This window comes from Heterodontus francisci, unplaced genomic scaffold, assembly GCF_036365525.1.
Source record: "Heterodontus francisci isolate sHetFra1 unplaced genomic scaffold, sHetFra1.hap1 HAP1_SCAFFOLD_51_1, whole genome shotgun sequence".
Lineage (NCBI taxonomy): Eukaryota > Metazoa > Chordata > Chondrichthyes > Heterodontiformes > Heterodontidae > Heterodontus > Heterodontus francisci.
Window position 1 is genome coordinate 314,440 of NW_027141937.1, and position 15,133 is coordinate 329,572.

The 15,133-nt window shown below is 43.0% G+C and overlaps 1 non-coding gene across 1 annotated transcript; it reads right to left on the reverse strand.

Moving 5' to 3' along the window:
• Nucleotides 1-4,079: 4,079 nt before the first annotated feature.
• trnap-ugg (transfer RNA proline (anticodon UGG)) lies at nucleotides 4,080-4,168 on the reverse strand. The gene is given in 2 exon segments: nucleotides 4,080-4,115; nucleotides 4,133-4,168. It is a non-coding gene; the product is annotated as a tRNA-Pro (tRNA).
• Between the last annotated feature and the right edge of the window lie 10,965 nt (nucleotides 4,169-15,133).

Sequence of the window (15,133 nt, forward strand, 5' to 3'; positions counted from 1 at the left end):
ATTGCAGTTCTTGCTTCCCGCCAGTAGATGTCACCTCACTCCAATACAGAGAAGTTTACAAATCTGAGAGAGACACAACAGGAAATAATTGTTCACATTATAGTGAATGTGTGGGATTTAGAAATACTAGGAGTGGAGACGAGTTATTATTGCACTCTGCTATTACATCTTTTATAATGGACTCCAGCATTTTGCCCACGACTAATGTCAGGCTAACCGGTATATAATTCGCTGTTTTCTTTCTGCCTCTTTTTTTAAATAGTGGAGTTACATTAACTACCGTCCAATCCATTGGAACTGTTCCAGAGTCGATAGAATTTTGAAAAAAGACCAGAAATGCATCTGCTATTTCAAGGGCCACTTCCTTAAGTACTCTGGGATGTAGATTATCAGGCCCTGGGGATTTATCGGCCTTCAATCCCATCAATTTCCCAAACATTACCTACTAATACTGATTTCATACAGTTCCTCCTTCTCACTAGACCCTATGTTCCCCAACATTTCTGGGAGATAATTTGTATCCTCCTTTGTGAAGACAGATCCAAAGTATGTATTTAATTGGTCTGCGATTTCTTTGTTCCGCATTATAAATTCCCCCGCTTCTGACTGTAAGGGGCCCACATTTGTCTTCACTAATCTTTTTCTCTACACATATCTATCGAAGCTTTTACAGTCAGTTTTTATGTTCTCTGCTAGCTTACTCTCATACTCTATTTCCCCCTTCTTAATCAATCCTTTTGTCCTCCTCTGCTAAATTCCAAACTGCTCACAATCTTCAGGTTTGCTGCTTGTTCTGGCCATTTTATATTTCTCCTCCTTGGATCTGATACTTTCCTTAATTTCTTTTGTAAGCCACAGTTGAGCCACCCTTCCTGTTTTACTTTTGCACCGACAGGAATGAACAATTGTTGTAATTCATCCATGCGCTCTTTAAATGCTAGCCATTGCCGATCCACTGTCAACCCTTTAAGTAACGTTCCCCAATCTATCATAGCCAACTCCCGCCTCATACCTTCATAGTTTTCTTTGTTTAGATTCAGGACCCGAGTCTCGGAATCAACTCTCTCACTCTCCATGTTAATGAAGAATTTTATCATATTATGGGCGACCTTCCCCAAGGGACCCCACACAACAAGATTGTTAACTAATCCTTTCTCATTACACAATACCCATTCCAGGATGGCCTGTTCTCTAGAGGTGTTATACACCTCTATCAATTCTCCACTCAATCTCCTTTGAGAAAGGCAGAATAATCCGAGCTTTTCCAACCTAACCTTGGAACTAAAATCCCCCATCCCTGGATCCATTCTGGTAAATCGCCTCTGCGTCCTCTCAAGGACCCTCACATTCTTTCGAAAGTCTGCTGAGCAGAACTGGAAGCAACACTCCACATGGGGCCTAACCAGAGTTTTATAATGGTTCAGCATAACTTCCCTGCTTTTGTACTCAATGCCTCTATTTATAAAGCCCAAGATCCCATATGCTTTGCGAACCACTCTCGCAATATGACTTGCCTCCTTCAAAGATTGATGCACATGAACCCCATGTCCCTCTATTCCAGAACACTCTTTAGAACTGTGCCATTAAGTATATATTGCCTCTCCCTATTCGTTATGCCAAAATACATCACCTCACACTTGTCACTATTAAATTCCATCTGCCACCTGTCTGCCCATTCTGCTAGCCTATCACTGTCCTGTTGCAGGCAGTTCATATCATCTTCACTGTTTGCCGCTCCTCCAGGTTTGGTGTCATCGGCATATTTTGAGATTCTACTCTGTATTCCAAGATCCAAGTCACTTACCTTGAGCAAAAAAAGCAGTGGTTCTAGCACTGACCCTTGGGGAACACCACTGTCGACTATCCTCCAGTCTGACAAAGAACCATTTAATAAGACTCGCTGTTTTCTGTCCTTAAACCAATTTTCTATCCTATTGGACACTGACCCTCCTATACCACGAACCTCAATTTTGTTAACCGCCCTTTTATGTGGTATCTTGTCAAACGCTTCCTTAAAATCCATATAAACAACATCCACTGCATTCCCTTCATCAAGCTGCTCTGTTAGTTCATCAAAAATGCAGTTAGATTAGTCAAGCATGAACTCCCATTTATAAATCCATGCTCACTCTCCTTAATTAACTCGAACCTCTCCAAGTGACTGTTGATTTTTTACCCTGATTATTCTTTCTAAAACCTCACCCACCGCTGCTGTTAATCTAACTAGCCTGTAGTTAGCCGGACTGTCCTTACACCCTTTCTTGAATAAGGGTGTCGCATTTGCCACTGTTTAATCCTCTGGCACCTCCCCCGTATCCAGGGAAGATTGGAAGATAATAGCAAGCCCTTCCGTTATCTGCATCCGCATTTCCTTTCGCAACCTGGGATGTGAGCCATCCGGACCAGGTGATTTATCTTCCCTAAGCACAGCCAGCCTTTTTAGTACCTCCCTCTCCTAATTTGTACTCTCTCCATTGCCTCTACTTTCTTCACTTCAACTGATATTTTGTCAAATTCCACTTCCTTAATGATCACTGATGCAAAGTACTCATTAAGTAGATTAACATTGCCCTGCACCTCTAAGCTTATATTATCCTTTTTGTCCCTAATAGGCCCGACTCAACCTCTTACTACCCACTTATCATTTACATGCTGCTCGAAGATTTTTGGGTTTCCTTTCATGTTGACTGCCAGTCGATTCTCATAGAAATAGAGAATAAGCAAATATAGAAGATGTAAGTATTTCCCATCCTTGATGAGGTGGAATTTTTTATGTTGTGGGTGGTAATGTCTTGGCCCACGATTGTGGTGGAAGCAGAGACAATCAATAATTTGAAAAGGAAATTGGATGGATACTTGAAGGAAAGAAACTTGCAGGAGGAAAGGGATCGTGCTGATGAGTGGAACTGACTAGATTGCTCCGGGGAGAGCCAGCATGGACGTGATAGGCCAAACGACCACCTTCTGTGCTGTAAATGACTCTGTGTTGTTTCTCAAATTCAATCCACTGGTGCTTGGTAAATAATTTCACAGTAAATTGTGCAACCGGAAAATCAGAACCAAGGCAAGGGACGCATAAGGAAGCAAAATTGCTGAAACCCGGGATTGTACCAGGGACATTCAGATCTTCAGTCTAACGCTCTCCCAACTGAGCTATTGCAGCCCTACATTAACAGTGGCTTGGTGTCCTTGTTTTGGAAGAAAATACATACATTCAAGTTTTCCAAAAAATTAAAGAACACAACATGTGAGTAATATTCCCCATTGCTTTCTCAGTACTGATGGATTGTGAAGCGGGAGACAGCCAGAAGTGCCACTGAGCCGCACAGACCCCGAGCTGAGAATGAAATGAGATCAAATTCAATCTTTCATAGTGAGATGCTGCTGAGAGGTAAGAGTCCTGAATCAAAGCGAGACTTGCTCATTTCAAACACTCCCTGTACTCTCTGCTCATGAAGCCTTACAAAAAGGAAAAACAGAATGGCACTCAAACTCACAACCCTGCCATTAAAAGTCTCATATTCGACTGACAGAACTGTCACTTCTACTCGGTCTCTTATTGGATGGATGCAACTCCAACGCAGGGGTGGCATTCAAATCCTCCCATGGGTCCACATGTCAGACTGAGTTCCATGTTGTAGACTCAAGCAAAGGAAATCTGCTCACTTCCAAAACTATCAGCGAATTGAAACTGATTACAATCAACATCATCAGAGGTCAGAACTACCTGGTGAAAGAAGACACCCTGAAGAAGGATCCACAATTATTCAAAGGCATCGACAAAGTGAAAAACAAGAAAATCGATGAGTCAATGCAAGCCAAACAACAGAAACACTGAAGAAGTCCATTCCATTCCAGTCCAGAACTCAGTCCTGTTGTTTTTGGAGTCAGGTCACAATTGCAGCAACAACTTCATATTCCCACTTGGCTATCTGTACATTTAGTTAATTACAATTTTGTCGACAAGCTCTTTGAATCCAGTTGTCCGGTCCTCAAGCCAGCTCCATATGGAAGTCAATTCCACCTTCTGCAAGGCTGAAACCAATCGATAACCTTAATCTAAAAATGCCAGCAGACCAGGGCTCGTCCGGGACTTGAACCCGGGATCTCTCGCGTGCTAATTAACCGTACTCCCAAAGCGAGAATCATACCCCTAGACCAACGAGCCACTGACAGGTCAGGCTTTATTAGCTGCTGTGGAATTTCACTGGAACCCCCCAGCCAATCATCCATTTTTTTTTCAGATCAAAGCAACATCCTGCAAATGCTGAAATAAAAACAGAAAGTGCTGGAAATGTTCAGCAGCTCTGGCAGCATCTGTGCTGTGAGAAAGACAGTTAACGTTTCAGGCACTCACCTTTTGTTTCAGCCATCCTTTCAGACTTCTTCTGTCAATCCAATCTCACTTTCTATTCTATCCACATTCTAACCATTCACTACGTTACTACATTTTTCATGAATTCCTCATTTCTTTTATTAATGACAATTTTGTATTTCTGGCCTTTGCTTCAGACACCACTCCAAGTGGAATCATGTCTCCATCTACCCAATCAAACCACTTCGCTGTCTCCTCACATTGCAATGTTTCTTTAACCCTGACAGACTGTGGAGTTTCTGCTGCTTAATTGCAGTTCTTGCTTCCCGCCAGTAGATGTCACCTCACTCCAATACAGTGAAGTTTACAAATCTGAGAGAGACACAACAGGAAATAATTGTTCACATTATAGTGAATGTGTGGGATTTAGAAATACTAGGAGTGGAGACGAGTTATTATTGCACTCTGCTATTACATCTTTTATAATGGACTCCAGCATTTTGCCCACGACTAATGTCAGGCTAACCGGTATATAATTCGCTGTTTTCTTTCTGCCTCTTTTTTTAAATAGTGGAGTTACATTAACTACCGTCCAATCCATTGGAACTGTTCCAGAGTCGATAGAATTTTGAAAAAAGACCAGAAATGCATCTGTTATTTCAAGGGCCACTTCCTTAAGTACTCTGGGATGTAGATTATCAGGCCCTGGGGATTTACCGGCCTTCAATCCCATCAATTTCCCAAACATTCCCGACTAATACTGATTTCATACAGTTCCTCCTTCTCACTAGACCCTATGCTCCCCAACATTTCTGGGAGATAATTTGTATCCTCCTTTGTGAAGACAGATCCAAAGTATGTATTTAATTGGTCTGCCATTTCTTTGTTCTCCATTATAAATTCCCCCGTTTCTGACTGTAAGGGGCCCACATTTGTCTTCAGTAATCTTTTTCTCTACACATATCTATCGAAGCTTTTACAGTCAGTTTTTATGTTCTCTGCGAGCTTACTCTCATACTCTATTTCCCCCTTCTTAATCAATCCTTTTGTCCTCCTCTGCTAAATTCCAAACTGCTCACAATCTTCAGGTTTGCTGCTTGTTCTGGCCATTTTATATCTCTCCTCCTTGGATCTAATACTTTCCTTAATTTCTTTTGTAAGCCACAGTTGAGCCACCCTTCCTGTTTTACTTTTGCACAGACAGGAATGAACAATTGTTGTAATTCATCCATGCGCTCTTCAAATGCTAGCCATTGCCTATCCACTGTCAACCCTTTAAGTAACGTTCCCCAATCTATCATCGCCAACTCCCGCCTCATACCTTCATAGTTTCCTTTGTTTAGATTCAGGACCCTAGTCTCGGAATCAACTCTCTCACTCTCCATCTTAATGAAGAATTTTATCATATTATGGGTGCACTTCCCCAAGGGACCCCACACAACAAGATTGTTAACTAATCCTTTCTCATTGCACAATACCCGGTCTAGGATGGCCTGTTCTCTTGAGGTGTTATACACCTCTATCAATTCTCCACTCAATCTCCTTTGATATAGGCAGAATAACCCTAGCTTTTCCAACCTAACCTTGTAACTAAAATCTCCCATCCCTGGATCCATTCTGGTAAATCGCCTCTGCATCCTCTCAAGGACCCTCACATTCTTTCGAAAGTCTGCTGAGCAGAACTGGAAGCAACACTCCAATTGGGGCCTAACCAGAGTTTTATAATGGTTCAGCATAACTTCCCTGCTTTTGTACTCAATGCCTCTATTTATAAAGCCCAAGATCCCATATGCTTTGCTAACCACTCTCGCAATATGTCTTGCCACCTTCAAAGATTGTTGCACATGAACCCCAAGTCCCTCTATTCCAGCACACTCTTTAGAACTGTGCCATTAAGTATATGTTGCCTCTCCCTATTCCTTATGCCAAAATACATCACCTCACAATTGTCACTATTAAATTCCATCTGCCACCTGTCTGCCCATTCTGCTAGCCTATCACTGTCCTGTTGCAGGCAGTTCATATCATCCTCACTGTTTGCCACTCCTCCAAGTTTGGTGTCATCGGCATATTTTGAGATTCTACTCTGTATTCCAAGATCCAAGTCACTTACCTTTAGCAAAAAAAGCAGTGGTTCTAGCACTGACCCTTGGGGAACACCACTGTCGACTATCCTCCGGTCTGACCAAGAACCATTTAATATGACTCGCTGTTTTCAGTCTTTAAAACAATTTACTATCCAAATGGACACTGACCCTCCTAATCCATGAACCCCAATTTTGTTAACCACCCTTTTATGTGGTACTTTATAAAATGCTTTCGTAATATCCATATAAACAACATCCACTGCATTCCCTTCATCAGTATTCTCAGATAGTTTATCAACAAATGCAGTTAGATTCGTCAAGCATGAACTCCCATTGATAAATCCATGCCCACTCTCCTGAATTAACTCAAACCTCTCCAAAGGACTTGATTTTTTTCCCTGACCTGTTGATCTCATGCTGATAGCAAGCTCACCATAGAGCATGTATTTGGCAATGTGACCGTCATCCATTTGGCCCAGTCAACAGAGTCACCGCTGACTCAAGAGGGCAAACATGCTGCGGATCCCTGCACGCTGGTGTACTTCCGCATTCGGCACTCTGTCCTGCCAGGAGATGCCCAGTATCCATCTGAGGCAGTGGAGGTGGAAGGTGTTCAGCCGCTTTTTTTGGCTTGTATAAGTTGTTGATGCTTCTCTACTATAAAGGAGGGTGCTGAGAACACAAGCCTGGTACACGTGGAGCTTTGTATTTTCGGTCAGTTTGCTGTCGGTTCACACTTGTCTTCTTAACTTTGACATGACAGCTGCAGCATTGGCAATCCTGGTGCTGATTTCAGCATCAAGGGCCAGATTGCTGGTGATTGTTGATTGAAGGTATGTGAAGCTGTTGACAACCTCCAAAGTGAGGTTGTCGATGTTGATGGAAAGTGGAGTCTCCACGTCCTGGCCCGTAACTTTCATCTTCCTGATGCTGATTGTCAGTCCAAACTCTTTGCAGGCCAGGGAGAACCGATCTACAAGCTGCTGTGACTGAACTTCATTATGGGATGTCAGCACAGCATCATCAGCAAATAGCAACTCACAGACTAGGAATTTACCCACTTTGGTCTTGGCGCACAGTCTTGCCAAGTTGAACAGCTTGTCGTCAGCTCTGATGTGCAGGTGAACACCTATATCTGAGTAATTGAAAGTGTACAATAGCAGCATGGAGAAGAATATGCCAATTATAAAGGATGTGATAACTAGACAGTTCGAAAATGATGACATGATTGGGCAGAGTCAACATAGATTTATGAAAAGGAAAACAGGTTTGAAAAACCTGTTGAGATTTTTGAGGATGTTACCGATAGAACAGATAAAGGAGAACCAGTGGATGTGTGGTATTTGTATTTTCCTTTGGTAAGGTCCCACACAGGAGGTGAGTAAACAAAGTTAGAGCACATAGGCTTGGGGATAATATACTGATATGGATTGAGAATTGGTTAACAGACCGAAAACAGAGAGCAGGAATAACGGGTCCTTCTCAGGATGGCAGGCTGTTACTATTGGGGTACTGCAAGGATCAGTGTTGGAGCCACAGCTGTGAACAACCTATATAAATGATTTGGAAGTGGGGATTAAATGTAATATTTCCAAGTTTGCAGATGACACAAAGCTCGGTGAAGTGTGAGTTGTGAGGAGGATGCAGAGAGGCTTCCAGGGGACTTGGAGAGGCTAAGTGAATGGGCAAGAACATGGAATATAATGTGAATAAGTGTGAAGTTATTCACTTTGGTAGAATAAACAGAAAGACAGAGTATTTCTTAAATGGTGAGAGGTTGGGAAGTGTCGATGTCCAAAGGGACCTGGGTGTCCTTGTTTCTGCGACACTAAAAGCTCTTGTGCAGGTGCAGCAATCAATTAGGAAGGCAAATGGTGTGTTGTACCCACACGAGGGGTCATGAGTACAGGAGTAAAGATGTCTTGCTGCAATTGAAAAGAGCATTGGTGAATCCGCACTGGAGTATTGTGTACAGTTTAGTCTCCTCATCTTATGAAGGATACACTTGCCATAGAGGGGGTGAAACAGAGGGTCAACAGACTAATCTTTTTTTTGCATTTATTTAATTTCATCTCAGTTTGTTCAGTTTGCTTACCTACTGTTTTTTTCAGGTTTGTACTTCCTGCTGTTCAATATTCAGTCCATTAACACCTAATCTGTACTAATGCTTTGTCTTTCAACACACCATTAACATATTGTTTGCCTTTGCTGCATGGCCTTTTGGTCAGCTATGTGGCCTTGTCCAATCTACACCTTCTCCTTTGTTATCTCTTGCCCCACCCCCACGCCACTTGCTTATAACCTGTGACTTTTCTAATATATGTCAGTTCCGAAGATGGGTCACTGACCTGAAACGTTAACTCTGCTTCTCTTTTCACAGATGCTGCCAGACCTGCTGAGTGGTTCCAGCATTTCTTGTTTTTATGTCACCAGACTAATCCCTGGGATGGTGGGATTGTCTTATGAGGAAACTGGGCCTGTATTCCTTAAAGTTTCGAAGAATGAGAGGTGATCTGATTGAAACTGACAAAATTCTTACAGGGCGTGACAGTGTGGATGTAGACAGGATGTTTGCCCTGGTTGGTGAGTCTAAAACCAAAGGACATCGTCTCAGAATAAGGAGTAGGCCATTTAAAACTGAGATGGGTGGAATTTCTTCACTCAGACGGTGGTGAATCATTGGAATACTGTGCCCCAGAGGGCTGTGGCAGCTCAATCATTGAGCATGTTCAAGACAGAAATTGATAGAAATCTTGATACTCATGACATCAAGGGATATGGGGATAGCATGGGAAAGGGGCTTTGAGGTAGGTGATCAGCCATGATCGAATTGAATGACAGAGCAGGCTCGACGGGCTGAATAGCTTACTCCGATGTTCCTCTGTTCCTAAGAGAGTTGGCGCCAGCGCGCAGCCCTGCTTTACCCCACTGCTGATCTTGAAAGCGTCTGATGTTGCTCCATTGTAACTGATGGAACTGTGCATGTTCTCGTGGAAAGAAGAGATGATGCCCAAGAGGTCAGGAGGGCAGCCTATGTTCCATTGCAGTTTGAAAAGGCCGTCTCTGCTGACAAGATCAAAGGCCTTAGTGATGTTAACAAAAATGTGTGAGGCTCTGTAGCGCAATGGATAGCGTGTTGGACTTTTCAATAATGATTAAGACGACATTCTAAGGTTGTGGGTTCAAATCCCACCAGAGTCCGATTTTGGACCAGTCAACAGAGGAGCACAACGGAACAACAAATGAAGAAATGCGCCAAAAGCACAGACTCGGAGACAGAGCGAGAGAGAGAGGAGCAGAGCAGGGGAAAAAAATCGAGGAGTGACATCACAATGGAGAGTGAGAGCGTGGAAACAGAGAGCCGCTGGGGTGAGGATACAGGATTTGGTTCTTTCTTCGGTGCAATGGAAGGAGTTGTTTGGTGAGGATCTGGTAAGCTGTGACATCACAGGCAAGCAGGTAGTTGATTGGTTTGGAAGAACCGACCTGCTTGATGCGCATCTGGTAAGTGATTCAGATCCATTTTAGTCCTAACGTTTAAAATAGTAAACAAACTAGTGGTAAGTTTAATAAAATATGCAATAAAATGAATAATTGAATAAAATATTTAAGTAGTTAATTGAAACACGTTGAGGATGACAGGACAGGTGATGTGTCACAGCTGCAGCATGTGGGAGTTCCTGGATGCCAGTGTGATCCAGGGCAAACACGTCTGCAGTAAGTGTTTGCGGTTCAAAGAGGGAGAAAAAAGGAATGTAGTGGTAGTAGGGGACAGTATAGTCAGGTGGATTGACTCTGTTCTCTGCAGCAAAAGCAAGAGTCTAGACGGCTGTGTTGCCTGCCGGTGCCAGGATTCAGGACATCTGCTCAGGGCTGGAGCGAAACATACAATGGGAGGGGGAGGATCCAGTCGTCGTGGTCCATGTCGGTACCAAAGACATAGGCAGGACAAGGATAGAGGTTCTGCAAAGTCAGTATGAGGAACTGGGCACCAAATTAAGAAGCAGAACCTCAAAGTTAATCATCTCTGGATTATTACCTGAGCCATGTGCAAATTGGCATAGGACAAATAAGATTAGAGAAAGTAATGTGCGGCTGAAAGACTGGTGTGGTAGTAGTGGGTTCTGGTTCATGGGGCATTGGCACCAGTACTGGGGAAAGAGGTGGCTGTACCGTTGGGACGGTCTACACCTGAACCGTGCTGGTGCCGGTGTTCTCGCGAGCCACATAACGAGGGAAGTAAAGACGGTTTTAAATTGAATAGTGGGGGCAAGGGATCAAATTTGGGAAGATATGGTGAATCAAGGAGGAGAGACAAGGCAAGAGAGAAAGGTATAAATATGGGAAATGATAAACAGACTGTGACAGGAAGGGACAGAATGTACAAATCTAAGAGTAAATCGACAGATAAGGCTAGATGTGACAAAAATAATAAAAGGACAAAACTAAATGCTCTGTATCTGAATGCATGGAGCATTTGAAACAAAACAGATGAACTGGGAGCACAAATAGAATAAATAAGTACTATCTGATAGTCATTACAGAGACATAGCTGCAGGGCGACATGGATTGGGATGTGAATATTGGAGGTGACATGGCATTTTGGAAGGACAGGAAGCTAGGAAAAGGTGGCGGGGTAGCTCTGTTAATTACTGATGGTATTAGCGTAATAGAGAGGGATGACCTGAGTTCTGGAGATCAGGATGCAGAAGCAGTTTGAGAACAAATGAGAAATCATAAAGGCAAGAAGTCACTTGTGGGAGTGGTGTACAGGCCACCTAACATTAACCACACTGTCGGATGGGATATAAAGGAAGAAATAATGGCAGCTTGTCAGAAAGGTACTGTGATAATTATGCGTGATTTTAATCTGCATATAGATTGGAAAATTCAGATGGGCAGAGGTAGCCTAGATGAGGAATACATAGAATGTTTTGGGGATAATTTCTTGGAACAATACATTCTGGAGCCAACCAGAGAGCAGGCTATACTAGACCTGGCATTGTGCAACGAGATAGGATTAATTAATGACCTCATAGTTAAGGTGCCCCTAGGTAGTAGCGATTATAATATGATTGAATTTTACATTCAGTTTGAGGGAGAGGAGAGTGGGTCCCAGACTAGTATTTTAAATTTAAATAAGGGCAATTATAAGGTCATGAAAGCAGAGCTAGCTAAAGTGAACTGGCAAATTAGGTTAAGGGATAAGTCAATAGAGATGCAGTGGCAGACATTTTAGGGGATATTTCAGAATACACAGAATAGATACATTTCAACGAGAAAGAAAAGTTCCAAAGGTGGGACTCACCGTCCATGGTTCACGAAAACAGTTAAAGATACTATCAAACTTCAAGAAAAAGCCTATAATTGTGCAAAGGTGGGAGGCAGGTCAGAAGATTGGACAGAATATAAAAAACAGCAAAGAATGACTAAAAGATTGATAAGGAAGGTAAAATTAGAGTATGAGAGAAAGCTCGCAAGAAATTTCAAGACAACTAGTAAGAGTTTCGATAGATATTTTAAAAAGAAAAGAGTTAACAAAGCGACTGTTGGTCCAATAGAAAGTGTGTCTGGGGAATTAATAATGGATAATTAAGAGATGGCAGATGAATTGAACAGATACTTTGCATCGGTCTTCACTATTGAGTATACAAATAACATCCCAGTATTAGCCATATATCAGGAAATTGAAGGGATGGAGGAACTCAAGAAAATTACAATCACCAGGGAAGTGGTACTAAACAAATTGTTGGAGCTGCGGGTTGACAAGTCGCCAGGTCCTGAATTGGCTAGTGAGATAGCTGATGCGCTGGTTTTAATATTCCAAAATTCCCTAGATTCGAGAAGGTTCCGTTAGATTGGAAAAGAGTGAATGTAACTCATTTATTCAAAAAGGGAGGGAGACAGAAAGCAGGAAACGACAGGCCAGTTAGCTGAACATTTGTCTGAGGGAAAATATTTGGAGCTATTACAGAGGATGTTATAGCAGGGCATTTAGAAAAAATTAAGGTAATCAGGCAGAGTCAACATGGTTTTTTGAAAGGGAAATCATGTTTAACCAATTTATTGGAGTTCTTTGAGGGAGTTACATGTGCTGTGGATAAAGGGGAACCAGTGGATGATTTGTATTTCGATTTCCAGAAGGATAAGGTGCCATATCAAAGGTTATTGCAGAAAATAAAAGCTCATGGTGTCGGGGGTAACATATTGGCATGGATAGAAGATTGGCTAGCTGACAGGCAACAGAGAGTCAGCATAAATGGGTCATTTTCTGGTTGGCAAGAAGTAACGAGTGGTGTGCCACAGGGATCTGTGCTGGGGCCTCAACTTTTTACAATTTATATAAATGACTTAGATGAAGGGACCGAAGGTATTGTTGCTAAATTTGCTGATCACAAAGATAGGTAGGAAAGTAGGTTGTGCAGAGGACATCAGGGGGCTACAAAGGGATATAGATAGGTTAAGTGATTGGGCAAAGACCTGGCAAATGGAGTATAATGTGGGAAAGTCGGAAATTGTCCACGATGGCAGGAAGAATAAAAAAGCATATTATCTGAATGGTGAGAGATTGCAGAGCTCTGAGATGCAGAGGGATCTGGGTGTCCGAGGGCATGAATTGCAAAAGGTTAGTATGCAGGTCCAGCACGTAATTAGGAAAGCTAATAGAATGTTATCATTTATCACCATGGGAATTGAATACAATAGTAGGGAGGTTATGCTTCAGCTATACAGGACATTGGTGAGACCTCTTCTGCAGTACTGAGTACTGTACTGGTCTCCTTATTTGCGGAAGGATGTAAATGCATTGGAGGTAGTACAGAGAAAGTTTACGAGACTAATACATGGAATGGATGGGCTGTCTTACGAGGAAATATTGGACAAGCTAGGCTTGTCTCCGCCAGAGTTTAGAAGAGAAAGAGGCGACATGATTTGTTATTTAATTTATTAATTAACAAATTAGCTATCCTCCAGTCTTCCGGTACCTCACCCGTGGCTAACGATGATACAAAAATCTCTGCCAACGCCCCAGCAATCTCCTCCCTTGCTTCCCATAGCATCCTAGGATACATCTGATCAGGCCCTGGGGATTTATCCACCTTAATGCGCTTCAAAACCTCCAACACCTCCTCCTTTGTAATGTTGATATGCTGCAGGATATCGCTGTTCCCTCCCTTGAACTCACTAGCTTCCATGACCTTCTCCACGGTAAATACAGACGAGAAATATTCATTGTAGACCTCGCCCATTTTGCGTAGCTTCACACATAGATTGCACACTGATCCTTAAGGGGACCTACTCTCTCCCTAGCTACCCTTTTACTCTTAATACACTTATAGAATCTTTTAGGATTCTCCTTTATCTTATCTGCCAGGGAAATCTCATGGCCCCTTTTCGCCCTCCTAATTTCCTTCTTAAGTATACTCCTATATCCCCTATACTTCTCGAGGGACTCGCTTGATCCCAGCTACCTATACCTGACGTATGCCTCCTTCTTTATCCTGACCAGACCCTCAATATCCCTCGTCAACCAAGGTTCTCTAAACTTGTCAGCCTTGCCCTTCCATCTAACAGGAACATGCTGGCCCTGAACTCTTCCTATCTCACTTTTAAAAGCCTCCCACTTGCCAGACGTCCCTTTACCTGTAAACAGCCTCTCCCATTCAACTTTTGAGAGTTCCTGTCTGATGCCATGGAAATTAGCCTTCCCCCAATTTAGGACTTCAACCTGAGGACCAGTCCTATTCTTTTTCATAACTATCTTGAAGCTAATAGAGTTATGGTCACTGGTCCCAAAGTGCTCCCCCACTGCCATATCAACCACCTGCCCATTCTCATTTCCTAAGAGGAGATCGAGTGTAGCCCCTTCTCTAGTCGGGCCATCCACGTACTGCTTCAGAAAACAATCCTGGACTCACTTAACAAATTCTTCCCCATCTGATCCCTTAGCACTAAGGCAGTCCCAGTCAATATTAGGGAAGTTAAAATCACCTACTATTACAACCCTATAATTCCTATACCTATCTGTGATTTCCCTACATATTTGCTACTCCACTTCCCTCTGACTATTGGGGGGCCTATAGTATAATCCCATCAAAGGGATCACCCTTTTATTATTTCTAAGTTCTACCAGTATGGCCTCACTGGACATTCACCCCGGGATATCCTCTCTAAGTACTGCCGTGATGTCCTCCCTAATCAATAGTGCAACTCCCCCTCCTCTCTTCCCTCCAACTCTGTCACGCCGGAAGGATCGGTACCGCGGAACATTGAGCTGCCAGTCCTGCCCATCCCTCAACCACGTTTCCGTAATAGCTACAATACCACAATCCCATGTACCGATCCATGCTCTGAGTTCATCTGCCTTACCTGTCAGGATACTTGCATTAAAGTAAATGCAGTTTAGCCCACCAGACCTTCCACGCTCCCTGTCCTGCCCCTGCCTGGCCTGCCTACTGGACTTGCTTGCTTTAACCACTCCATTTGCCTCAACTATCTCATCGGAGAGACTACTACTTTGGGTCCCACCCCCGCTGCAAGACTAGTTTAAACCCTCCAGTGTATTACTATAAAATCTCCCTACAAGGATATTGGTCCCCTTCCAGTTCAGATGCAACCCGTCCCTCTTGTACAGGTCACCTCTGCACCAGAAGAGATCCCAATGATCCAAGTACCTGAAGCCCTCCCGCCTTCGCCAGTCTTCAGCAATGCATTCATTTGCCTAATCCTCCTA